Source organism: Ursus americanus, chromosome 30, assembly GCF_024610735.1.
Source record: "Ursus americanus isolate L20-20 chromosome 30, mUrsAme1.1.p, whole genome shotgun sequence".
Taxonomy (NCBI): domain Eukaryota; kingdom Metazoa; phylum Chordata; class Mammalia; order Carnivora; family Ursidae; genus Ursus; species Ursus americanus.
The window spans coordinates 20,352,496-20,377,050 of record NC_142156.1 but is presented as its reverse complement, the minus strand read 5'-3'; the positions used below and the strand labels follow the sequence as shown (position 1 = coordinate 20,377,050).

The 24,555-nt window shown below is 54.3% G+C and overlaps 1 long non-coding RNA gene across 1 annotated transcript in view; it reads left to right on the top strand.

Moving 5' to 3' along the window:
- The window catches only part of LOC148107455 (uncharacterized), a 63,360-nt gene extending 47,000 nt beyond the window's left edge, over positions 1-16,360 (top strand). Inside the window, exon 3 of the long non-coding RNA XR_015722341.1 lies at positions 15,704-16,360. This is a non-coding gene — a long non-coding RNA (uncharacterized LOC148107455). The remainder of the gene's footprint in view (positions 1-15,703) is intronic.
- The last annotated feature ends 8,195 nt before the right edge of the window (positions 16,361-24,555 follow it).

Below are 24,555 nucleotides of genomic sequence, written 5' to 3'. Positions count from 1 at the left end.
TCTGGTGCAGCTATTTAGCTCTGCCATTGTCACATGAACTCAGTCCTATGTGTAAAAAAAAAAAAAAAAGTGTGGCTGTGCACCGATAAATCTCAAAAGCAGACTTGGGGCCACATTTGCTGACCCGTGGTCTAAGCCAATCCATGGCTGCCCTATGCCCCTTGCCAGGGGTTCACATGACCCAACTCTAGCAATGAGATGTGAGGGGGACTCCACTGGGGGTTTATGGGGAATCTTTCCTGGCTCTTTAAAAAGAGAGAAATATGGGGCGCCTGGGTGGCTCAGTTGGTGAAGCAGCTGCCTTCAGCTCAGGTCATGATCTCAGGGTCTTGGGATCGAGCCCTGTGTTGGGCTCCCTGATCAGTGGGGAGCCTGCTTCTCCCTGTCCCTCTCCCCCTCCACCTGCTTGTGCTTTCTCTCTCTCTCTCTCTCTCTCAAATAAATAAATAAATAAAATATTTAAAAGAAAGAGAGATTGAGAAATACGAGGAAGAGATGACTGTCTCATCTTGGGCTGCCCTTTGTCCTTGTGGGATATGATGACTGGATCTGCTGCAGCCATTTCGGGACCTTGCGGGGAGTGATCTACATTGAGGGTGGCAGAAGACAGACAGGGAAAGGCCCTGGTCCTGACACCACCATGGAGCTGCTGAATCAACCTGCCCAGAAGCTCCTTCACCGTAGAACTTCTTATGGGAAATATAAACCTGCATCATTATTATTTAAAGGTGTTTGAATTGGAGTTTTTCTGTTATTTGCTGCCCAAGACATCCTGACTGATAACAACCTCCTCCAGGTGCCCCAGGCCGTTGAGCTGCTAACCTCCTCTTCCCCGAGTTAGCACCCTCTTCCTTAGGCCCTGCAGGCAGTGACCCACACTGAATTGGGAGTCTAGAGATTTGGCTCCCTGCCCCAAATCTGTGTGACTTTGACCAAACCAGTGACCTTCCATCTGTAAAAGGAGGGCAACTCTACTGGTCAGACAGGTTTGCTGTGAGGTCGGAGGCAGGTAAAGTAGCAACAGCTAGGACAGTGACTAACACAGTCAGGGGTCCACCCACATCCTGGGTCTCTGGCTCTGATCCTGCAGCTCCTGGTGCCTTGCTCCTAACTGCCTGTACTTTTGCCTAGCTTCTGTGTTCAACTCTTGGGCTGCTGGAAGTGCTTTGGCCCCATGCTCTAACTTCTTTGTGCATATTAACTGATCTGATCCTCCTAAGGACTCTCCGAAGTGGGTACTGTTTGGGTGGGTACATATTGCAGAAGGGGAAACTGAAGACCAGAGAGGCTGAGTAACTTGTCCAGGGTCACACAGCTTGTCTCACGCCAGAGGTCGTGTCTTAACCATTGTTCTGTACTATGCGATGGGGTTCTGGGGCCAGAAATCCTGGGTTTGAACATGAACCGTGATGCTGGGCAAGCACTGTTGCCCCTTTGGACCTCAGTCTTTCATCTATTAAATGGGCTACGTGAGAATTAAGTGAGTACCATTTGTAAAGGGGGAAGGACGCAGTATATATCAGCTGGTATTCGTTGTTATCGAGAGGGATGTCTCTGAGCTGGCTTTGCCCTGCTGGCGCAGTGAGTGGGTGAGGAGCTTTCAGGCCCCCAGGGGACCCCGGTTGGAGGAGAAGGGAGAGGGGGACAGCTGAGCCCCAGCCCACCAGTGCCCAGGAGGGCAGGACAGGCCCACGCAGAGTGAGGGCAGCCAGCGCCGTTGCCATGGCAGCGGCCTCCAGCACTTCCCCAGCTGTCTGAGGATCCTGTGGGCTCTCCACCCACGTCCCCCGCCAAGGGCAGCCAGGTGGCTGGGGGGCCTGCGCACCCAGGGGCGGCCTCCTGATTACAGCTGCAGCGGCTTCTGGTTCGGTGCACGTCACTCAGTTCTGACCCATGAGGGCGGCCGCTCGCTCGGAAACCTCAGGGCTGCCCCTGAGGCCCAATTAGCATGAAGAGGCACCTGCAGACTGGAGGGGGTGGTCCCCGAGGCCGGCCCTGCGAGGGAACCCCCCCCCCCCCAATGCGGCTGTCCAAGAGGCAGGAGCAGGTGAGGTTCGAACCCAGCTCAGTCACTCTCCCGCTGGGTGACCTTGGGCAACTTCCTTTATCTCTCCAGGTCTCAGTTTCATTATCTAAAGGAAATAAAGAACAGTCATGAAACGGGCCCAACAGAACCTGCCATATAGGGTCGCTGTGGGGACCACATGTCTGCAGGGGCTGTGTCGATCCGTCCCTAAGGGTAGCCCTGACTTCATGAACGCGTGCTGCGTGCTGGGTGCTGTTTTAAGCACTTTGGGCACAAGGCCTGGAATCCTCCGCGGTCTGCAATGTTGTTTTATCAGTTTTGCTCCTATCTTACAAATAGGGAAACTGAGGCACAAGGAGGTTAAGTCACTTGCCCCAGCAAGACCTCTGCTTCCCGCAGTCCTGTTTCAGAAGAACAGGGTCCCTCAGATAACACCCAGGACACAGGAGCAGGCGTTTTTGGGGCACCTACTGAATGCAGGCATGGTTCCCGCTACTGGGATGAGTGGAGATGAATGAGGCAGGGCTGGGACCCTCAGAAAGAAGCTGCAGACAGCTCAGAGACCCTGAGTTCTCCGCCTCCTCTGGGATTTCTTGATTCTGGCTTAAAGGAGGGGTCAAGTGTGCCCCACAACCTCTGTCCGTCTGAAGGGGCAGCAGCACAAAGTCTAACAGCAGTGACGGGGAACTCGGCTTCAGGTCTCCAGCCTGTCTCTTCTGCCTGGTGGCCCCTTTTGGGTAAATACTAGGTCAGATCAAACTTCAAATTCCCTGCCAGGCTGTTTGTGCCCCTCTCCCCCCTCCCCATTCCAGCCAGATGTCCCCTCCCTGCCTCCTTCCCAGGGACGCAGGGATCCTCAGGATGACACGAGGAAGGGGCTGAGGTTCTAGGGCCACCCTGAGCTCTCTGCTGGGCTGTGCTGGGGTGTGGATGGTGTCTGTGCCCCGGGCATCCCAAGGCCCCGGAGCTGGGGCTCACCCTGGCCATGGTGAGAACACGCAGCGGAGAGCCCCTTCGGTCACCCGCCTTCCTGCTCCTCCCAGATCTCGCTCCTGGCCACCACAGCCAGGCTCTGGAACCTTGGGCAAGGGCCTCTCTGAGCCTCAGTTTCCTTGTCTGCAAAATGGGGCTGGTGATCCTGCTCTGCTGAGAAACCCCCCATCCCGTTTTGTGGATCTGAAATAATGTAGAAAAAGTGCTTTATAAATCAGAACCCTGTCCTTGGGACTCATTTCTGTCCTACCTTCCTGGCTCACCCAGTGTGGAGTGGCCAAAAAATATGTCAGTGTGAAACTCTTCTCCTCCTCTTCTTTTTACTTCTTTCTCTCCCTCCCCTTCCTCCCTCTTGTCTCCCTCCCTCCTTCTTTCCCTCTTTCCCTTCCCTTCCCTCCCTTTCCTCCCTCCTTCCTCCTGCTCCCTCCTCCCTCTTTTCCTCCCCTTCCTTACCTACCCCTTCCCCCCTTTTCCTCCCTCCCCTTCCTTTCCTCCCCCACCCTCCCTTCACTCCCCTCGCTTTCCCCCTTCACCCTTCTCCCTCCCTTCCCTCTCCTTCCTCCCCCTCCTCCTCCTTTCCCTCCCCCTCCCTTCTCCTTCTTTCCCTCCCCCTTCTCCTTCTTTCCCTCCCCCTCCCTCCTCTTTTTTTCCCTCCCCCTCCCTCCCTCGCTGCTCCCTTCCTCCTCCACCTTCCTCTTCCTTCAATCTCTTCTTCTGGCTTTTACAAAATAGAAATCCAGAGCTTAGAACAATGTTCCCCCGCGGGGGTTCCGCCCCCATAGTGGGTGGTGGAGACCCCAGAAGACAGCTCAGCCCTCCGGAGCTGCAGGCAAGCTGAGGAGGGAGCATTATTCTCTGTAATGTCCCGGTCATCCTCAGCACTTTTCATGTTCAAAGTGTTTCCTTGGCGCTAAATAATTAATTCTCGCCACGCTCCCGTGTGAGGGAATAAATAAATGTCACTTGTACGGGTGACTAAGCCCGTGGGGCGTCAAGGCTGACAGCTTCAGGCGCATTCAGAGGGGTCGGCTGGGGACAGTCTACAGAGGCTTAGCCCTGGGTCCCAGGCTCAGGAGAGCCGGCCTCTCCTGTGCCTTCGCCTTCCTGGCTGTGAAATGGGAATCATCCTGGTGCTCACATCCCAGACTTACTGGGACAAGTCCAAGTACAGCCTCCCAAATACAGGTGGAGGTTGGGCCTGAGGCTTCCTGCCTGGGATGCCCGCTGCACCCCCACCCCCACAACCCCAGGGGTCTCCTTCCCCAGACTCCTCCCCTCCTCACCCCTGCCCCTCCTGGGCTCACCTGCTCCAGCCCAGGGGCCTTGACTCCCCAAAGCGTTGGGCACGCCAAGACTGTCCACCTTGGGCCTTTCCCAGCTGTTCCCTTCCCCTGGGAGCCTGAGTGCTGGCTCCTCACTCCATCCAGGTCTCTGCTCCATGTCACCTCCTCAGAGAAGCCTTCCCTGACTGTCCCAACTAAAATGGTCAAATGGATAACAATGTCATTGTCTCTCCCCTCACCCCTGTTTTCCTTCTGGCCTCACCTCAGCTACTCACTGTTGCTCATCTGGCCCCCTCTTCCCTGGAGACTGTGAGCTCTGTGAGGTCAGGGACCCTGTCCTGCTCGCTCACCACTGCATCCCTAGTGCCCAGCACATAGTAGGTGCTTAGCAAATGGTTTGCTTATGGCTATGTTCCCAGGGCCTAGAACAGCCCCTGGCACATAGTAGGTGCTCAATAAACATTTCTTTGATCATGGATGCCATCAGTTGACACACAGTAGATGTCTAATATATATTTGTTTTGTTCGTGGCTATATCCCCAATGGCTACAAAAGTGCCTGGCACATAGTAGGTGCTCAACAAATACTTGTTTTGTTCCTTACTGTCTCTTTAGTGCCTAGCAGTTAGTAGGCACTTCATGTTTAGTGAATGAAAAAAGGCGTGGATAAAGTTGGATAAAGGACTGTTCCCTCCCCCCAAACCCAGAATCTTCCAGAACAGAGATGCCTACATTATGAGGCGAGAGGTGGGGCCTGAGAAGGGGCTGCAGCAGCTGGGCATGGTGGGCCTGCCTCTGCCTGGCCATGTGTGCGTCCGGTCATCTCACTCTAAGGAGCAACCCTCCAGCCTGCCAGGCAGCACATGGCTCCAACACATTCTGCCAGCTCGGAGGAGGCTCGCCCCAGCACCAGGCCTGGCCACGCTGGGAAGGGGGGGCTGCAGATGGCTAGCCATCTGGCTGCACAGAAGGCTGTCTGGGCCGACACCCCCGCACAGGCCCACGCTGTACTTCCTCTTCCTCTCTGTGCCGGGGGGCCGGGGGGGGGGGGCTCTTGGGCAGAGCCAGGGGTCCCTGTCCCCTCCCCAGACTTCTGGGTCTCATCTGGGCACCCTGGCACGCTCCGAATCTGCAACCTGGCCCCAGGGTCCAGGATGGACTGTGGAGTGTCTAGAGGAGTGTGGCCAGGGCGTCGAGGGCGGGGCCAGATGGGCTGTGAGGACAGGCACCCCACCACAGATGAGGCCAGACAGCTGACTTCCTCCTCCCCGGGTCAGCCTAGGTCAGATGGCACTGGTGTTGGCCCCCCGGGCCTCACTGCAGTGATGGGGCACACAGAGCGGAGGATGGGCAGGCAGGACCCGGGGACAGAGGACAGGAGCATGTCTGTGCGTGCGCCTGTGTACATGAGTGTGCATCTGAGTGTCTGCGGATGCCTGGAGGAAGCTAGAATTCAGAAATTTCCTGGTTCATGCATTTGAGTTACGCACCGTTGAGTTCATGGTACGTGTGCATATTTATGTGAATGTCTCTGTGTGTGAGGATACACACACTTGTCTGTGTGTGTGCCTGGGTGTGGCTGCGTGTGCCATCCCGGTGATGTTTCTGCAGATTTTGTATTTAGGGGCAGACTTCTGTGCAGGGGCCTGTGTGGGGCTGGTCTTCCCGCAGGTCTGAGTGTGCACAGCATGGGTGTGTGCCCGTGCCAACATATGGTCTGCCAGTGCACAGGCAAACAAGCACGTGCAAGAGGCCAGTGGGTCTGGTATACCTGCGTGCACATGTGTGTGTGCGTGTGTGTGCCCACGTACTCACGCACAGCCGTGTATTTACAGACGTGCGGATGTACATGAGTTTGTGTGTATGTTCGTACGTATGGATGTGTGCGCGCGTGCATGCGTGTGGGGGGGGGTGTGGTGAACGTGCGTGTATAGCTTCATTGGAGCATCAACACTGGGGCCAGATTGCTTGGGTCTACATCCCAGGTCTGTCACTTATTGGAACACGTGACTTTGGGCAAGTCACTCAACACCTTGGACTGTGGTAGGGCAGTGCAGCTCCTGCGTGAGCCCCAGAGATCTTGGGCTCTTCTTGGGGGTCAGAGGTGGGTTCAGGGAGTGAAGGAAGATTATCTTAAGAAAGCAACATTTGAAATGGGTCTTGAAGGATGAGTAGGAGTTCAACGGTCAGAGGAAGTTTAGGAGAACCATCTAGGCAGGTGGCCCAGCATTTAAGAAGTCACTGATTCTAGCCTTGGGGCCGGCTGCCATCTTCTCTTTCCCGGATGGCGCAGAAAGCCTCCCTACCCTACTGGCCTGTCGCCCCTTTCTGAAGTGCATTCTCAACTTGGGACAGATTCCTCCCGTTCCTCAAGATCTTGCCCTGGGGCCAGCCCCTTGGCTTCTCTGTGCCCATCGTCTTTGCTCTCCTGGGGCTGCCGGTAGCTGTTTTACAGAGCTGGTTTCCTCCCTTGCCCCTCCTCATACAGACGAGGCAGGTGACACCCAGTGAGGCACAGAGGTTTGCTCGAGGCCACACAGTAGAGCCCGGAACAGAACGGTTTCCCAAGGCCTGGCTGAGGCTCTGTTAGAGGCCCCCCAGTGTGGGTCTCCAGTTGGCAAAGCTTAGCTCAGACTTGGCTTTTAAACCCAGCATGTCCTTTGATACCCGTGTTGTAGAAGTGATATTCAAATGTCATTAATGGAACACATTCATCTGGGCACCGTGTTCCTGGCTCAGGAGACACAGCAGTGACCAAGGCAGAAGCAGCTCCCTTAGGAACTGGCAGCTCAGATCCCTGACATCCAGCTGGGCAGCCACCAGCCTTGTAGGTCCTCACCAGAGGGAGGCAGGAGGGTCAAAGACGCTACATGGGAGCAGAGGGCAGAGCGATGTGGGGCCATGAGCCAAGGAAGGCAGGCGGCCTCTAGAAGCCAAAAAGGCAAGAAAACATTCTGGCCTGGAGCCTGGAAGGAGCCAAGGGTTCGGACTCGCGAAGCCCGGTTCCGACTCTGGCCCTCCAGAACCGTGGGATTCATTTGTGTTGTCCGGGCCAGTGTTTGTGTGTTTGTGCTGCTTGTTACAGCAGCAAGAGCAAACTAACGCCTGCGGCCATTTAAATGTAAATGTAATGAAGTTTCAGATGCCACATTCCAGGTGCTGGGTAGCCACAAACTTAAAGCAACAGAAATGTTTTCTCTGACATTTGGGAGGCCAGAGCCCTGAATACAAGGTATGGGCAGGGTTGCGCTCCCTCTGGAGGCTCTAGGGGAAGAGCCTTCCTGCCTCTTCCTGCTTCTGGTGGCTGTGGCTTCCTCAGTGTCCCTAGGCTTCACTCCAGTCTCTGCCACTGACCTCCCTCTGGGCATCACCATGTCCAAACTTCCCTCTCTTATAAAGACACCAGCTGTTGGAAACAGGGCCCCCCAGATCTAGTGTGACCTCATTTTAACCTGATTCCATCTGCATAGACCCTATTTCCAAGTAAGGCCACACTCACAGGTAGACATGAATTGGTTTCAGTTTGGGGGGACAAGACACTATTCAACACCATACAGGCCCTCAGCAATTATCCAGGGTCTTGGGGGGTGTAGACCTGTGCTCCCAGGCAGTGTGCTGGGTTATTAGGAGCACAGACTTAAGCTGGAGGTCTGGGTTCAAATCTCAGCTTCACCACTAACTGGCTGTGTGACCTTTTGGGAAGTTACTTAACCTCTCTGGGTCCCCTTTGGGCATGAGAACAGCATCTCCCTCTACCTTGTAGTGTTGTTGACCATTAATAAGATAGAGCACGGAAGCTCCTGGAATAGCCTAGAGCACACAGCGAGCCCTGCTCTGAGCGTTTGCTGTCGTCGTAATTTACGATCTTGCCCAAATGGTTGGGAAGACGTGGGGTGGATGCAGACACAGCATTAAATAATCCTCTACAGCAAGAAAGTCACTCCCTTTTTTCTTTCCGTTCTTCTGCCAACGTCAAGGCGAGGGTCCCTGCCAGGTACTGATGTGTCCCTGACTCTCTGATGCCTGGCTAAGGCTGCCTCAGCTACCTTTTCAATAAAACAGGAGAAAGTTTCTGTCTCAAAAACTGCTGGGTGACAGGATGGAAACCAGGTTGTGTGACCCTTCTGTTTTGTTGTGTTTATTTTCATGCTCACCTTCTGTTTAGAGCAAGTGATACCCGCTTTCCAGTTACGGGGTGATCTAAGCTTTCCCTTCTAAGTCAATTTATTGCCGAAAGAGGAAGCAAGGGGCTGATATCACAGAATTGAGAAAATCAGAGTTCTGGCAAGAGGGAGGCAGGATCTGTCCCCCAGGGGGCACAGGTGGGCGGGCGGAGCTGGGTGCTGATGCATCAAAGCCTCAGGGGCAGGCAGCCACCTGGGCTTTGAGGTCCAGCTTTGTGGAATGATTTGATTTCCTGGATTATCTTCTGATCTGTGTAGACTCCACCTGGGGACAATTCACACCCCATACCATCTCCCTTCTTTTGGCGGTGACCTGCCTGGAGGAGCTGGACCGAATGGGAACCAGGAAGTCCCATGGGACCTGAGTTAGGGGACCAGGGACTGAATGGTGCTGAGAAATGGGGGAGCCTCCTAATCTCAGCAACAGGAAATTCTCTGGCCCATTTATGCAAACACTTAGCAAGTTCACTGTCAAAGGTTTAGTTTGCTCCCTCCCTTCAGGAGGTGACAAGTTCCATTCACAAGTCAGTGAGAGTGGGCAGGGACTGAGCTTCTGGAAGGGCCAACACAGTGGAAGGAGAGTCTGTCCCCAGATCTTGGGGGGCTGCCACTTCATCCTGGGAAATTCATAGCAGGTGCCCGGTGGTGTGGCCGGGCTGGCTTCTGCCAGTGGCCACAGGGCTGCGTGCAGCTCAGGGCACTCAGGGACTCAGGCACGGCCTCTTCTCTCTCTCCCTGAGACAGACGAGCGTTACCCAGGCATGTGAGCGTAGGGCTGTGTCATCGGGCCACAGTAGCCCCCGTGAGAGCCTCTGCCCGCAGTCCCCCCACTAGCCCATGCTTCTAGTGTCTGTGGCTGTGCGACAAGTCACCACAAACCCTCCTGCTTAGTGGTGTCACACAACAGCCACGACTGTATTGTTATATCACGGTTCTGGTGTTGACAGGGCTCAGCCAGAGGTTCCTGGGCGGGTCCCCCAGGCAGATGCGTCCCCGCGGTGGTGGGGCTCGGGTCCGCCCCAGGCTCGCCCATGCACACATCTTGCAGCTCTTACAGCTGATGCTGGCTGTCAGCTGGGACCTCAGCCAGGGCTGTGGCCCCCACGGGTGGCTTGGGCTTCCTTGCCACATGGGGTCTCCACGGAAACGTGTCCCCAGAGGATCAGGAGGAAGCTGTATCGCCTTCTGTAACGTAGCTTTAGCGGTCCCATCGCATCACCACCACTAGAGCAAACAACCCTGGCCCCTCAATGGCAGGAGGGACAACCACACGTTATCAAGGGACTTTGTGAAATGAGAACGAGGGGCCACCTTGGAAAGTACACGCCCATCCCCACCTTTCCAGCCCAGATTCTCCCAAGCCTCTGATTCTGTGCACCTTCGTCAGACACTTGCTGAGCACCAGCTGCTTTCACGAACATGAGCACATTCATGCCCACAACTCCCCTTGGCGGTGGGTCTGTAATGGTCCCATTTTACAGGGGCAGGCTCGACAGTCGGGGAGTCTAAGGCACCTGCCCTAGGTCCCACAGCTGCTTAGCAGGTTTGGGGAATATCAGTTCCTTTGGATGCTTCTTCTGGTGACAGCCCTTTCATTTCCTCAGACAGCCCCTCCCTCACTGCAGACCACGTGGTTGGGGTTAGACTGGTTCCACCCATTGGTTCAGGGATGGGCATGTGGCTAGGGCCTGGCCAGCCAGAATTTTCCAAGCCTGTGGCCTCAGTGATTGATTCAGGGAACATCAGGTGACCCAATTTGGTCCAGTCAGAGGTAATCCCAGAACTGTGGCAGGAACCATTGGGGAGAGAGAATTCGGGATGACTAACCATGGTATTCAGCTGGGTCTGCTGGGATGCCTTTTCCATCTTGAGGGCAAGGCCTGCCTGAAATGAAGCCAACATAAAGAAAAACAACCATTAGACAGAAAGAAACAGCATCAGAGGCCAGTGCTTGAGCCCCTGGATCCAGCCGTACCTGAGGCTGGACCTACCCTTGGATTTTGTTGTTACAAAAGCCAGTCGCTTTTCTTTCTTAACTGAAGCCCGTTTGAGTTGGGGTCTATGATAACTATGACTCTTGGCTTATAAAGAGGCAGAAAAACGTTTTCCGTGATGCCCTCCCTATAGATACCAGCTCACAGCTTCTCTCCTCACAGCTTTTGGTCTGTGTTCTTTATGGGGACAGCCCCCTGACTGACACCATGCCCTGTTCTGCTCCCATGGTCACCTGAAATTTCGTCACCAGGGCTTCACTCTTTGGGGTTCAGCACTGCCTTCCTCAAAGGATTGTTTTAAAATCTGGACCCCCTGAGAATAGAACTCAGTCACTCTGGCCCGTAGAAAGATGGATGAGGCCAGACAGTACAATGGACAAGGAGTGATCGGGGACATTCTGGGGGACAGTCGGCTCGATGTAGAGACAGGCAGGGGTTAGGGCGGGCCAGAGCCTTCGCACAGCCCCTGTACTGGCCCCTGTGCCAAGCGAGGCCCATGCTTAGCATCTCCCTCTTTTAGGGACGGTGTCTGTCTCCATCCTGGGCCATGTGCCGGTAGATCCCTGCTGGTGTGTGGCTAGGACAGGGTTATTCTTCAGTGTTGTGTGGTTTTCCACTGCATGGACGTACCACAATTTATCCATTCTCCTGCCAAGGGACATTCAGACAGTTTCCAGGAAGCCCCCCCCCTTTTTTTTTTAAGATTTTATTTATTTATTTGACAGAGACAGCCAGCGAGAGAGGGAACACAAGCAGGGGGAGTGGGAGAGGAAGCAGCAGGCTCCCAGCGGAGGAGCCTGATGTGGGGCTCGATCCCATAACGCCGGGATCACGCCCTGAGCCGAAGGCAGACGCTTAAGGACTGCACCACCCAGGCGCCCCCAGGAAGCCCCTTTTTAAATGTTAACAGATGGTACCTTATGCTAAGCAGTAACATCTGAGAAAGCACTGGGGGATGGGCTAGCTGTATTTTATCTAGTACACATACAGGAAATGCATAAGGGCACCTGGGTGGCTCAGTCCGTTGAGCGTCTGCCTTCAGCTCAGGTCATGGTCCCAGGGTCCTAAGATCGAGTCCCGCATCGGGCTCCCTACTCAGCAGGGAGTCGGCTTCTCTCTCCCTCTGCCTCTCCCTCCTGCTTGTGTGCACGCACGCTCTCTCTCTCAAATAAACAAAATCTTTAAAAAAAATAACAATTGAGTATTCAAAATGAAGACTGTCCAGGACATCCTTCTCTTGCGTTGGGCTCACTCTGGCCGGGGCTGCGCGAATCCCAACAGTGGGGGCTGGGTTCGTAGGTGAGAACCTGCTGCTGGCCTTGTTGGGCCTGGAAACTAAGCTCCCCTGCCCGCCCCTCCTCGGCCCTGGACAACAGGCCTTCTGGAAGCTGCCCTGGCCCCCGCCCGCCCTCAGCTGGATGGAGACATTGAGCCTAATTCATCCTGCCTTCAAAGGACTCCTGTCTGATCTGGGCTCCGGGTGAACCCCCAGCCAAACCCTCGCCTAGGGAAGTACACTGGGCCCTTGTTTAGCTGTTGGCCGCCTGCAGGAGGTCAGCCCAGCTGCCAGGGCAGGATCCCTGGCGCAGCCACGCAGCGTGGCACGGGGGGCCGGCTCAGCAGCCTGCCCCCCAGCTCTAGGCCCGCGGAGCCCCAGTCTCCTGGGAAGGAGGGAGGCCCCACAGGGGGGATCCCACGTGTGTGCGTCTGCTGCCTAGTGGGAGGGGCGGGTCCCTCAGCCCAGGGTGCGCCTTGCACCCCTGTCGGCCTCCAACTCACTTTCTTCCTCTTGGGGCAAGAACTGCTCCTGCCCACCCAGATCTTTTCTGTCCACCAGTACGTGCTTCCAGACTGAAAAAGGATGATTCTCCTGGGAAGAAGCCAGTCTTGGGACCTGCCCACATTCAAGGGGAGAGAATTACACAGGGATCTGAACACCAGGAGATGCCAGGGATCAGTGCGGGGCACCTTGGGGTCTGTCTACCCCACTGTTCCTTCTCCACCTCCGGGGGCCCCCCAAAGCTGTCAGAGTCCCTCCCCTCCCCCACTCTAGAGTCTCACTCACTCGCGCTGCTCCAGATGCCACCCACGCATCAGTCACTTGCACATTTATATCCCCCACCCAGTCCACTTCCTTCCGAGTGGCCTCTCCACCTGCGTACTTAATTCTGCCACCTGGATGTCTCCAAGGGACCCCAGCGTGTCCCAAGCCTTTCTTGCCCACCTGAACTCCAGACCTCAGTCTCCGTGGGGCAGAGGGGACGCACTTCTAGAGCATCTTCCTGGGCTCCTGGGTGTGGTCAGAACTGCCCTGTCGGGGGAGGGCCTCCTGGGAGCTGTGACAGCAGGTCCCCCCCTCACACCCCCCCCCCCCCCAGCAAACAGGCCTGCAAACAGGCAGCCTTCTCTGGGCCACCATCTGGTGGGCCTGTCCTGGCCCCTGAGAGCTCAGAGTCTCTCCCCCTGCTCCTGCAAGGGAGCCCCATTTGTGGACAGGTGAATGGATGATGGGGAGATGTAATGCTGTGCTGATTCACGCTTTTCACCCTGGGCCTGGAGGAAGCTGCAGACCCATGCACTCAACCTCCTGCATTTATTTCAGACTTTCCTGTGAAGAGACCCGGTGGGAGGAGGGCCAGGGATGGGGAGGAGGGAGAAAACGGGCTGCGAGCTCGTCCACCCACCAGGAAACTCGCAAAAAAACCCCACAAGTCCCAGGAAATTGCCTTGCAGGGAGGGAGACAGAGGAGCCCGGTTCTATTCTCTGGTTTCGAATAGGCAGGAAAAGAAAATCATTCTGCAAATTAGCAGTCCTCTCTCCACCGGGCTTTTTTTCCCTCTGCAAGCACAGAGGACGTGGTCCCTGTGTCCTGCCGCAGCGCGAGGGGCTCGTTAATTAAACGGATGAGCAGATGTCACCGTTCATTAGGCCGCGTGTGCGGCGTGCCCGCGTCGCTCTCTCTGCCGGCCTTGGCGCCCCCTGCTTAATTACGCCCGGACCCCTTGAGGCCCAGCCCTGGCCAAAGAGCTGAGCTTCCCCACAACTCAGTGGGATGGAGGTGCCCCCACGTCCTTGTCGGCAGGGGCGCCGCAGCCAGGCGCCAGGTGATGGAGACTTTTAATTTCCATCACGCTCGTCCATTGGAGCTCTGTTTTAAATCACTTTAACAGCAGATTAAAAATATATAAGCTGATATTAGAGGACATTCTCAGTGCCTTTATAAATATCTTAAATCAAAACTTTGGCTTAATGGCACTCGAGTGGTTAGAGGAGGCTGGGGGGGAGGGGGTGGGTCAGGTGAGCCCTGGTTGGCAGGGGAGGGGTGGGGAGAGGGGGAGCTGCGGGGGTGGAGGATAGAGGGTCCACAGGGCTGGACTCGGAGTTCAAAATATCCATCTAGTCAGCACGTGATGATGGAGTCCCTTCCCCATCCTCCACCCTCCTCACCTGCCCACCCCCCCCTTCACCCCCCACCCCTGTCCAGACCCCATGTGCAGAACTATAGCCCTGCAGGGAAGGTGCCCAGTGAGCAAGTAATTACACAAAGTGACAACAGCTACTACTGAGCACATGCTATGTGGTCAGCACTGTTCCAGGCACCTGGCTTAGAGTAGCCCACATAATCCTCACAACAACTCTGGGATTACTATTACCCTCGTTATATAAATGCAGCTAAGAGGTTTGGTGACTTAGTCAGGGTCACACTGCGCTTCAGTGAGAGAGCCAGGATTTGAACCCAGGCAGTCTGGCTCCAGAGTCTGTGGTCTCACCGTTGTGCTTTCTGCCTGACTCTCTCAGAGTAACAAGAGTCAAGCAAGGAAAGTTTCCAGGGAGAGTGCTGGGGTCCGGGGAGCATAACTGGGGCTTGACTTCATCCAGGGGGCACAGAAGAGCCTTCCCAGAGCAGGGATGTTTAATGGGGACCTGATGGTGAGTGAGAGAGGTGCAAAGTGAAATGGGAAGTAGGTGGCACGGGAGAGAGAACAGCAAGTGCAAAGGGCCTGAGGTAGGTGCTCGTTTGCTATGTTTGGGGAACAAAAAGGTCAATGTGGTGGAAGCTAGACCAAGGCCTAAAGGCAAAGGACGAAAGGCATCTTGAGGACTTCTGTTGGGACCCCTCACCCAAAGAGACCCAGAGGCTGTCACTGCTGGCAAGGCCACAACTGGACTCACTCTGGTACAGAGTGGGAAAATTCCAGACTCCCCAAGGTTCTGCTTCCGCAGAATGGGGCTCCAAACAGAAAGGCAGTTGAGTTCTAGACGACTCCAGAGAGTTCTGTTTCTCACCCATCTGAGCCTGCTGAGGTACCAGGAACAGCAATGATGAGGAGGGTTGATAATGTGCATGGGTCTGGATGACTGGCCTGTCTGAGAGAGGAGGGACAAATGGTGGCCTGGGAGATGGCTGCCAGGGATGGGCTCAGGAGCTGAGGCCTGGCTATGAAATGTCCCCAAATCCCAAAATGTCAGAGCCACCACAGCCTTTTGCTTGTCCAGGCCAGGACGAGGCAGGAACCTGAAGGACCATCACTAGTCCTGTTGGCAACTCCCAAGAGATCCACTGAGGCTGTGACTGCTTCTCTCCACCCCTGCCCTCACCCAGGCTCCTGCCACCATCATCACTTGCTTGGACTCACAGCCCTCCCTGTGGCTGCCCTCGCCCCTACGGTCTTTTCTCCACAGAGCAGCCAAAGGGATCCTGCTAAATCTAAGTCAGGCCTGTCGCTCCTCCCTTCGCCCACCTACAGTCAACTCCCCACCTCACTGGAGGGAAAGTCAGCCCTCACTTGGGTGGACAACGCTGAACACAATCTGACCCCAAATCTTCCCTCAGGCCTCGAGCTAAGCTCCTCCCACTCTCCCCCTCCCTCACCTTCTCTGTTCTTCCTGGCTGCTTGGCTGTGCCCAGGACACACCAAGCCTACCCCAGGGCCTTTTCATTGGCTGTTCCTGTTTCCTGGTACACCCCTGGATTCCTGCCTCGTTCTCCCCTTTACCTACTTTTTCCTTGAAAGTCACCTTTTCTGGGAGGCCTGAGCCCCCTTTTCAAAATTACACCCACCTCCCATGCTCCTCCCCACCCGCTGTGCTGTATTTCTCTTCATAACATTTATCCCTGTCTGATATGCCTTTTATTTAACTTGTTTATTTTGTGCACTGTCTACCATGGAGACTGGAAGTGTCACGAAGGTGAGGATTTTTTTTTTTTTTTTTTGTCTCCAGGGCTAAGGACGGTGCCTGTCACCATGCAGACGCAGAGCCTCTATTTATGAATGAATGAGGAAGGGGGTGCCACTTCCAGGGCAGATGTTCGCAACCAAACGAGGCTGCAGTCCGTGAACAGACACCCTGGGGATGCCTCGATAGCCCACACCCCACACCTCCCGCCAGTCCTCTGGTGGGGGAGGGCCACCATAGTGCCAGTGGCACCCTCCTCTTTTTGGTGACTCGCAGAGTCTCCCGGCATTGATGGGACGTGGGAGGCACGCAGGCGGGCTGCCCTCTGACTTCGTGGTGGGCAGGCTTGCTCGGCCCGCCTAGCACCTGTCCTCCTCGTTCCGGCTTTGGCATTTACATTTTGCTTTGGGGACCATCTGTCTCCCAATTTCAGGCCAGGACAAGAAGGAGGGGGCCTATACACCCCAAGTACCAGGGCCAATCAGCAGAGTGCATTCCCTTGACCACAGTGATTGGCTTGGGGATGGCCATGTGACCTGACATGGACCAATGAGAGCCAGCTCTGGGGCACCTGGGTGCCTCAGCTGTTAAGTGTCTGCCTTTGGCCCAGGTCCTGATCCCAGGGTACTGGGGTTGAGCCCCACATCCGGCTCCCTACTCCGGGGGAAACCTGCTTCTCCCTCTCACACTCACCTTGCTTGTGTTCCCTCTCTCGCTGTCTCTCTCTGTCAAATAAATAAATAAAATCTTTTAAAAAAATGAGAGCCAGCCCTGCAACTTTTGTGCCAAGTAGTGGAGCAGAGAAGCTTTGTCTCGGAGGAGCTTGCTGAGTTAGAGGGATAGAGGCTAGGTGCTCCTGGGGGTGCTTCTCTCATCTTTTTGGGGAGAGCTTGCAAAGGCAGACAGGGCTGAGAGATGGTGAGAAAGTGACTCTTGGGATCTTTGAGCCCCTGGATCCAGCCATTCCTGAAGTCACCCTTCCCTAAAACTTTTCAGTTACACGACCCAATGAATTTGCTTCTCCGTTTATACCGAGAGTGTTGGTGTTTCTGGCATTTGCCACCCAGAGTCATGACCAGGCACTGGCTCAAGAGATTGCCATCTGTTGTTCAATCTCATTGTCACACAGAAGACTGGCACAGGGTTCAGAGGTTTCCCAGAACCTGCCATGGAACCTGGGATGATTCTTTCTGCCTTGAAACTTACACATTCTCTTGCAGTTTAGTTGGTGAACTTGGGGCAGTCACTTGCCCTCTCAGAGGGGGTGCTGGCTTCATCACCTGGAACATAGGGTAATAACGGTTTGGTGTCCAGTGATGTTGGCAAATGGTCTTTATAACCTCATCACTTACAGAAAACCCGCCATTGCCTCGGGTCCTCCACTTCACCTCCCATGACTCTTACCCCAAAGTAGTCACACTGGCTTTTCATGTGGTTTCTTGAACACAACAAACTCATCCCCATCCTCAGGGCCTTTGCACTTGCTGTTCCCTCTGTCTGGAACACTCTCCCCTGAAACGTAGACATGGCTGGATCCTACTTCATCTTCAAGGCTCAGCTAAAACGTTGCCTTCTCCAAGAAGTTCTCCCTGACCTTCCCTTAAGATCCTTGCTTACCCCATCTTCCTATAGTATTGTTTCCAGTCCTTATAATTTCTGAACTAACTTCTTTGTGAATTAACGTCTGTCTCCTCTTACAAACCTACAAACGGTAAGCATAGTGCGCTTGCCCTTCGCTGTGTGTTATATCCCAGCAGGCATACTGTGGGTGCTCAGTGAATATTTATGGACCGACCACGTGAGTTTAGGCTCGTCATTTGCCCTCTCAGAGGCCACCTTCTCTTTCTCATCTGTAATTTGGCATCTTCGTTCATGCCTGGCACTTGGGATCCGGTGAAATGAAGATGGCTCCATAAGCCCTCAAATTATATTGCAATGAGGGCTGCTTATCAGGTTTGGGGCAGGTCCTTCCACCCTCCCTAAAAACCCCCCACCTCTCACCATCCCTAATCCGACCCTAAAGGAGGAACTCTCCCTGCCACACAGGCTTCAATCCAAGAGGGCTTCCTGGAGGAGGGGGCATTCTCTGGGGCTCCAGGGTAGGCTCCTTCCTTTCAAAGCCGCCTCCTGTTTCCTTCCCAAAGTCCTGAGGCTTCTCCTCTGCAAGCCCTACCACTGTTATCGCCCACCGCCCCGCCCCCCAATCCTGAACATTTTCTTCAAGAATGTAAGCATCGGTCAAGGGCACGGCCTCCTCCCCCTGCCTTCCCCGCCCCCTTGCTCGGGGAATTAGACTCTGGGCCACGCCATCTGTCTGAAAACAATTAGCAATAAACGCCAGCACACTGGGGCTCCGGGTCACCGAGGGGATGGAGCGGTGGGGGTTATAAATCCAGAAGGTTCCCAGCTGAATCAGCCTTCCTGTCCACGGGCCAAGAAAAATCCTCCCGGCGGCCCCGGGGAGAGAGCTTCCCGGCTGCCTCTTACGGGATGCAGGATGCAGGATGCTGGATGGCGAGGAGGCTCTAAGGGAGTCTCACAAAGCCCCGGCCTCGGCTGGGGAGGCGGTGGGGACCATCTGGCAGAGTGCGGGACGCGGCCGGGCCAGACGGAGGAGCAGCGTTATTTGCTGTGTATTGTGTGTTCCGTTTCTGAAAACACTCCACGCATATGCTTCAAGTGCATGGCTTGCAGCCAGCTGGGACCCGGGCTGGGTGGGTGGGGTACTTCCGAAGTGAGGGGGGAGGGGGCTAGGCCTGTCCGCGGGGTGCGGGCAGCTCACAGTCTCCACCCACCCCACTCGCCCCGCCCCACGCCCCGCTTCCCCTCCCCCCCTGCTTGGCCTGTGTATAACGTTCCCCTGTTCAGGCTCTCCAGCCTTGCTCAAATGTCACTTCCCCTTACCAGAGAAAGGGAGCCCACTTTGCCAAACTCAACTGAGTTTATCTACATGAGGTTTGGCTCAGTGAGCTGTTTTTTAATTTTGGTAATTTGAATAAGTTGCTAGTGTATAAAAGCCAGGAGCTTCTACATAAAAATCTGGATGTTCAGCTTCTTTTGAAAAATCAAAAAATCTGGCCAGCCTATGCTGTCAGCATGGCCACAATCCGCCTGGGGTAGGTGGGGAGAGGGTGGGTGGCTGCCCCTTTAGTCTGCTCTGACTTTTCTGTTCTCATCATTTGCTCATTCATTTCACTCATTCAAAAGCCCTGGGACCTGTCACTGTGCCTGAGTCTTTATGGCATTTAGATTCTCGCAGGGGAGACAGACGCTAAACCCTAGACCAGTGCATATATAATATAATGTCACATGGTGATAAGTGTTACTAAGGAAATATATAGCAGGGAAAGGGAACGGGTGTGGGAGGGACTGCTGCTGTTTCACACAGGAGGCCAGGGAAGGCAGACCCATCAGGCCTGAATAAGATGGAGGGGCCCCAAGACAAAGAAAGGTGTTCCTCCTGAAAGGAACAGCAGGTGCAAAGGCCCTGAGGCTCAAAACTGTTTGGTGTGCCTGAGGAGCAGCAAAAAGGCCAGTGTGGCTGGAGGAAGTGAGTGAGGGGTGGCCAGGCCTCCTTTGGAATAGGTAATCTGGACAGGCCAGGATTTGGGGTACCCCAGGTGGAGCCCTATTGCTGCTTTAGACTCTGGGTAATCCAGACAGTGAATCCTGGGAGATTTCCCAAGTGGCCCAACTTTGAGGACTCCAGGTGGTTTGATTCTGATTCTCAGCCTCTTCTGGACCAGTTTTTGGTGGTCCTAGTTTGGGGGTGGGGTGGGGGGCTTCTCCAGAGCCAGTGCTCCTTAGTGGTTAAAGCTCCAGTTGCCTGATCCCCTCTACCCTTGCCCCCACCCCTCACCTCGGGCAGGGACTTCACCTCTTCTGCCCGAGTCTCCCCATCTGCAAAATGGAGTAACTGGAATCCACATCAGGGGGTTGTTGTTCTGTTAAGTGAATACCTGTGTGCACACTGATGTAAAAAGTATCAATGCAAAATGTTTAGACAGGTGCCAGGCACATGCAAAGAGCTGTGTAATTTAGCTCCTTCAGCTTAAGGAGCCAAGGAAAATTATTGTTTAAGGGAGTGTTCTCCAACATTTTGGTCTCTGGACCCTGCGAAGCTTGCAACTTATCAAGGACCCCAAAGAGGTCTTTGTTTTACATGGGTCCTATTATTTGGTATTTATCCAGTTGGAGATTGAAATTAGTGAGATTTTAAAAAGTGCATTTATTAATTCATTTAAAAAGTGATAATATGCTAATTACGTGTTAATGTCCATAATGTATCCTTATAAAAAAAAATAACTTTTTTTCCCTAAACGAAGAAGTCAATGAGAAGAGTGGCACTGTTTTACTTTTGGGCAAATCTCCTTAATGTTCACACGTGGGAAGGGAGTTGGTTCCGAGTGTCTGCTTCTGCATCCAGCCTGTAGTGATGGGTCATCTTTGCTGAAGAACAGGAAGGAAAGCCGTATTACTGACGTGGGGCTGCAAAAGGAAGACCCTTGGACTCTCCCCCCCCCCCAAGGGCCTCAGACTCCTGGGCTCCTTGGTCCACATTTTGAGAACTGCTGGTTGAGGGGGCCCTTCAGGCTGGCGAGGGAGCATGTAGCTGGGTGCTTCCCTGGTGCAGGATGGGGGCAGGGCTCCAGGAGGCGCTGGAACCTGGCAGGATGGGAGGGAGGGGAGGCCCAGCCCATGTCTGGTGCAAGTAAAGGGGGAGTTAGAACCCGGAATGCTGTGAGCTGTAATGGGGGGGTTGTGCAGGCCTTTGGGGGAGCATAACATCCTATCCCGTTAGGGGAAGGAGCTGAAGTTGCCTGCTGCTGTCACAGAGCCTCCGTGCTAATCAGAATTTTAATACTGGCCCCCAGGCCTGGGTCACTCAGCACGGGCTCTGGGTGGGTCACTGGAAGTTCCCTTGGATGGCTGTCAGTGGCTTCAGTATCCCTGTGATACAGAGGAGGAAACTGAGCCTCCTCCTGCCCAGCACGGAGTCCGGGTTGGGGTGGCAGAGCCTGGGAGGGCTTCCTGAGCCTGGGGATGCTGGGACAGCAGCAGACGGAGCTGAGATTGTCCTGCCTCCCCAGCATGAGGCCTGTAGGGCTCTGGGTGGGTGCTGCGCTGGGGCCGGGAGATCCCCGGAGCTCAGAAACAGAGAGCTCCACTGAGAAGTGGAGAAGCATCTGCCACTTGCCAATGGATCTCAGAACCCCGGTTCCTTATCGGTAAACTGGGGGTGATAAGGCTGTGTGGGTCTGAGGATGAATGGTGTGCGTGCTCCCCTGGGCCCGGCCCACCTGCAGCTCCTCCACCGGCAGCAATTTCCCCAGGGCTCACTTTGGGTCCCTTTGTGTAATGACTGTTCATGAAAGTGCTCCCCCATAGGGCACTGTGTCTTTGCTGCATTCGTAATGGTCGTTCCCTCCTTTACCCGACTTGGCAGCTCTGCCTGGAGTGTAGCATCCTATCCCCATTCTACAGAAGACAAAACTGAGGCAGGGTATCAAGTACCTGCATGAAGACACACACAATTCCTTGCACCGTTGCAAAGCAAGGGAACAAAGCATTGGGACAGGCATTCTTCTGAGAATAGAAAAGAAGTCAAAACCCCAGTATGGGGTCACTAACTACCCTGGCTTGCTCTGCACTGAGGGGTTTCTGGGATATGGGATGCCAGGTGCTATTCCTGGGACAGTCCTGAGCAAATCAGGGTTACTCTACCCTATTTCCCATCCCAGGTCTGGGAAGGTAGAGGAAAAGAGGGTTTTGAACAAAGCCCCAAAGTGCCCCATCCGTGGGGGCCAGCTCCCGCCTTCCCTCCTTGAACTCCAGTGAAATGGATCCTCTGGCCCGAGTAGGAGCGGCAGGATGGACAGGCGGCCACAGGGCCTCGTAGGAGCAGGCATGGCCGCTCAGGCCCACCAGAATGACCTCATTTGCTTATCCCAGGATTTTAATAAGATGATTGTACCAGCCGCGGGGGAGGCAGCCCAGGCCAAGAGGAAGGGGGCATTTCACGCCTTGTCCACACACTGGAGGGGTTGATAGATGGACCCCCATGACAGCCTCCCAGCTGGGATCAATCCATACACAACCAGACAGCGTGGAACTCTGCCTTGTTGAGCCCAAGATCCTCTGGGGGCTGATAGCAAAGAAGTGACCACTAACACCAGTTTCTACCTGGGATTCCCCGAAATGCTGACCTTGTTCACCATGCTCGCCACAACCTTGTGCTGAGGAAACCAAAGGAGTTTATCTGGAGTCAGGTCTGCTACTTCCTGGCTGTGTGTCCTTGGGCAACTTGCCTAACCTCTCTGAACCTGATTCCTCATCTGTACATAAGGGTGTGTTTAGTTGATATTCTTGTTACTTGGTTCATTCTCTCTCTTTGACTTTCTCATCCACTGTCTAAGGAATGGATTGTTTTGTTTTGTTTTTATTTATATATATATTTTTTACATCAAAATGGAGGTTCAGAGAGCCAGAGTGACTTGTTCAGAGTCGCAGAGCTCTAGGGTAAAGCTGGGATTTGAACGTGACTTTGCCAGGCTAATGTCCATCTCCTCCCCTAGCACACATGGGCTGCCTGAGAAGGTGTGTAAAATGAAGACACACCATCAGAGAGATGATTACTCCTTGCTTCTCAAACTGTGGTGTGGTGTCTGGACCAAGAGCATCAGGCTCATCTGGGTGTTTGCCAGAAATGTAGAATCACAGGCCCCGCCAGAAACCAGCTGGCTCTTGTCTTTCAGCAGTCATCCCCAAATGACTGGTGTGCACAGTAAACTTTGAGAAGCACTGGGCTAGATTGAGATTTTCCTGTTCAGGGAAATGAGAGTAAATGTGATTAAAAGAAAAGTTACCGAGGGGAGGAGGGTTCATGCCCAAATCAATCTGGGAAGGGCAAGATTAAACGAGAGTACAGGACTTATCAGGGATTTTAATGTGGAACAATATACATTGTGTGTCTGGGGGAGATATGTTGTGATTATAACATAGGAGCAGTACTTTTTAGAAATTCTTCATCTTTCTGCTGAATATACTCCCGTGTATTCAGCACTTATTATGCACCAGGCCCTGAGCTCCTCTACGTGATAGTGTATGACTTTCATCCTCAAAGTTACGTTATAATTCAAGGTGGCTCCTGGAGCTCCAGCCATCGTGTCTGCACCCCAGCAGCAGGAAGGAGGAAAGAGACCACTGTCCCCCTGAGTCATCCTCCTTTGAGGAGCCTTCCTAGAAGTTCCACTAAACACCTCCGTCTTTATTCACCAGCCAGATTTAGCCACAAGGAAGGCTGGGAAAGGTCACCCAGCTAAAAATCAAAATCAAAATGTCCATTATAGTTTTTTCTGCTCAGATAAGCCTGAGAAATGTTGAGAAACACAAAGGGAAACAAGCTTCCTTACTCTAGGCCTCTTCCAAGTGAATCAAGGAGCTACTGATAACAGAAGCCCTAGTCCGAAATGGCTTCCTCGAGGAAAGTTTTATTATCACACAGCACACAAAGAGAGGGAGAGGGATGGTGTCGAGGCTGGTTGATTTGGCAACTCACCATTGTCATTGAGGATCTGGGCTCTTTCTGTGTTTGTGTTCTGCCATCTTAGGCTCGTCCCGTCCTCTCGTGGCACAATATGGCTGCTGTTGAGCCAGGCATCCTGTCACAATGTCCAGAGGGCAGCAGAGTGAATATCCTTTCCTCAGGGCTATGTATAAAGACAAAGAAAGCTTCCCACAGCCACAGGACACACTTCCCCTATTGCTAGAACTTATCGCATGACCTCTCCTAGGCCAATTGTGTACAAGGGAGGCCTCGGGGGGCGGGGTGCTCCCCATGATTGTCCTAAATCATCGCTGTCCACATGGGGCAGGAGTGGGACCAAGTCAGCACCTGGTCAAAATCAAGGTTCTGCCAGCAGGGACAGGAAGGGTTAATGAGGCAAAACCAAGGCTGGTCATGGAGACCAAGACGAAGGTTGTGCAAACACATTCTGTGTAATCCCCACATGGAGGGAAGGTACCCCAGCCCCCATCCAGAGAGCCAGCTCCTTGTGGGGAAGGGGGCTGGATGGGGTGGGAGGCTAGTGCATTTGTGCCAAGTGGACTGGAGAAGAGATTGCATGAGATTAATATTCTCCCCAAGCTGCGTGTTGGAAACACGGTAATAAATACTTTCTAATACCAACAGCAGCACTTGTTAGGGTGGAGGTGAAGATGGGTCTCTCGGATCCCCCTCCAAGGAAGGGCCTGTTGCCCCAGCTTTGGGGGCCTCTGTGGGCAGATGGCTTCAGCTGTCAGCCTCTCCAGGACTCCCACGGCTGCTGAGCCACCTCCTCTGGGTCATGACCCTCCCGCAGCTCTCATCTGATGACCCAGCGGTTCTCAGAGGGGATTTTGCCCCCGGGACATTTGGCACTGTCTGGAGACATTTCTGGCTGTCACAGCTGGGGAGGGAGTGACGCTGGCATCTGGTGGGTTGGAGTCAGGGATGCTACACTGCACAGACAGCCCCGCAACAAAGAACGGTGGGACTGCAGGTGTCCGTGGTGAAGAGACTCCGAGCGCCAGTGAAGACAGGTCTAAAACCCTGGTGGCTCGGCCCCCTGTGGGACCCTCTGTGAGGCTGTTCTAGCTCCAGAGCCCCCGTGGGGGTGGGGGGGCGGCTGAGCTGCCCTCTCCCTCTGCCTCTCCTGTGTCCCTTCCTGCCCTTCCACAAGGGTGATCCCAAGGGCACACCATAATAGATGGCGCATCTTCACCTTCTTCTCAGTCTGCACCCCTGGGATGCAAACTGCGACACTCGTTCTCAAAAAAAATTCTAGCAAGGCGAAAGTCTGCTCTGCATTCTGTAGGCAGTGAGAACTGCAAGTCTCTGACTCCCTGTTCATCACCAG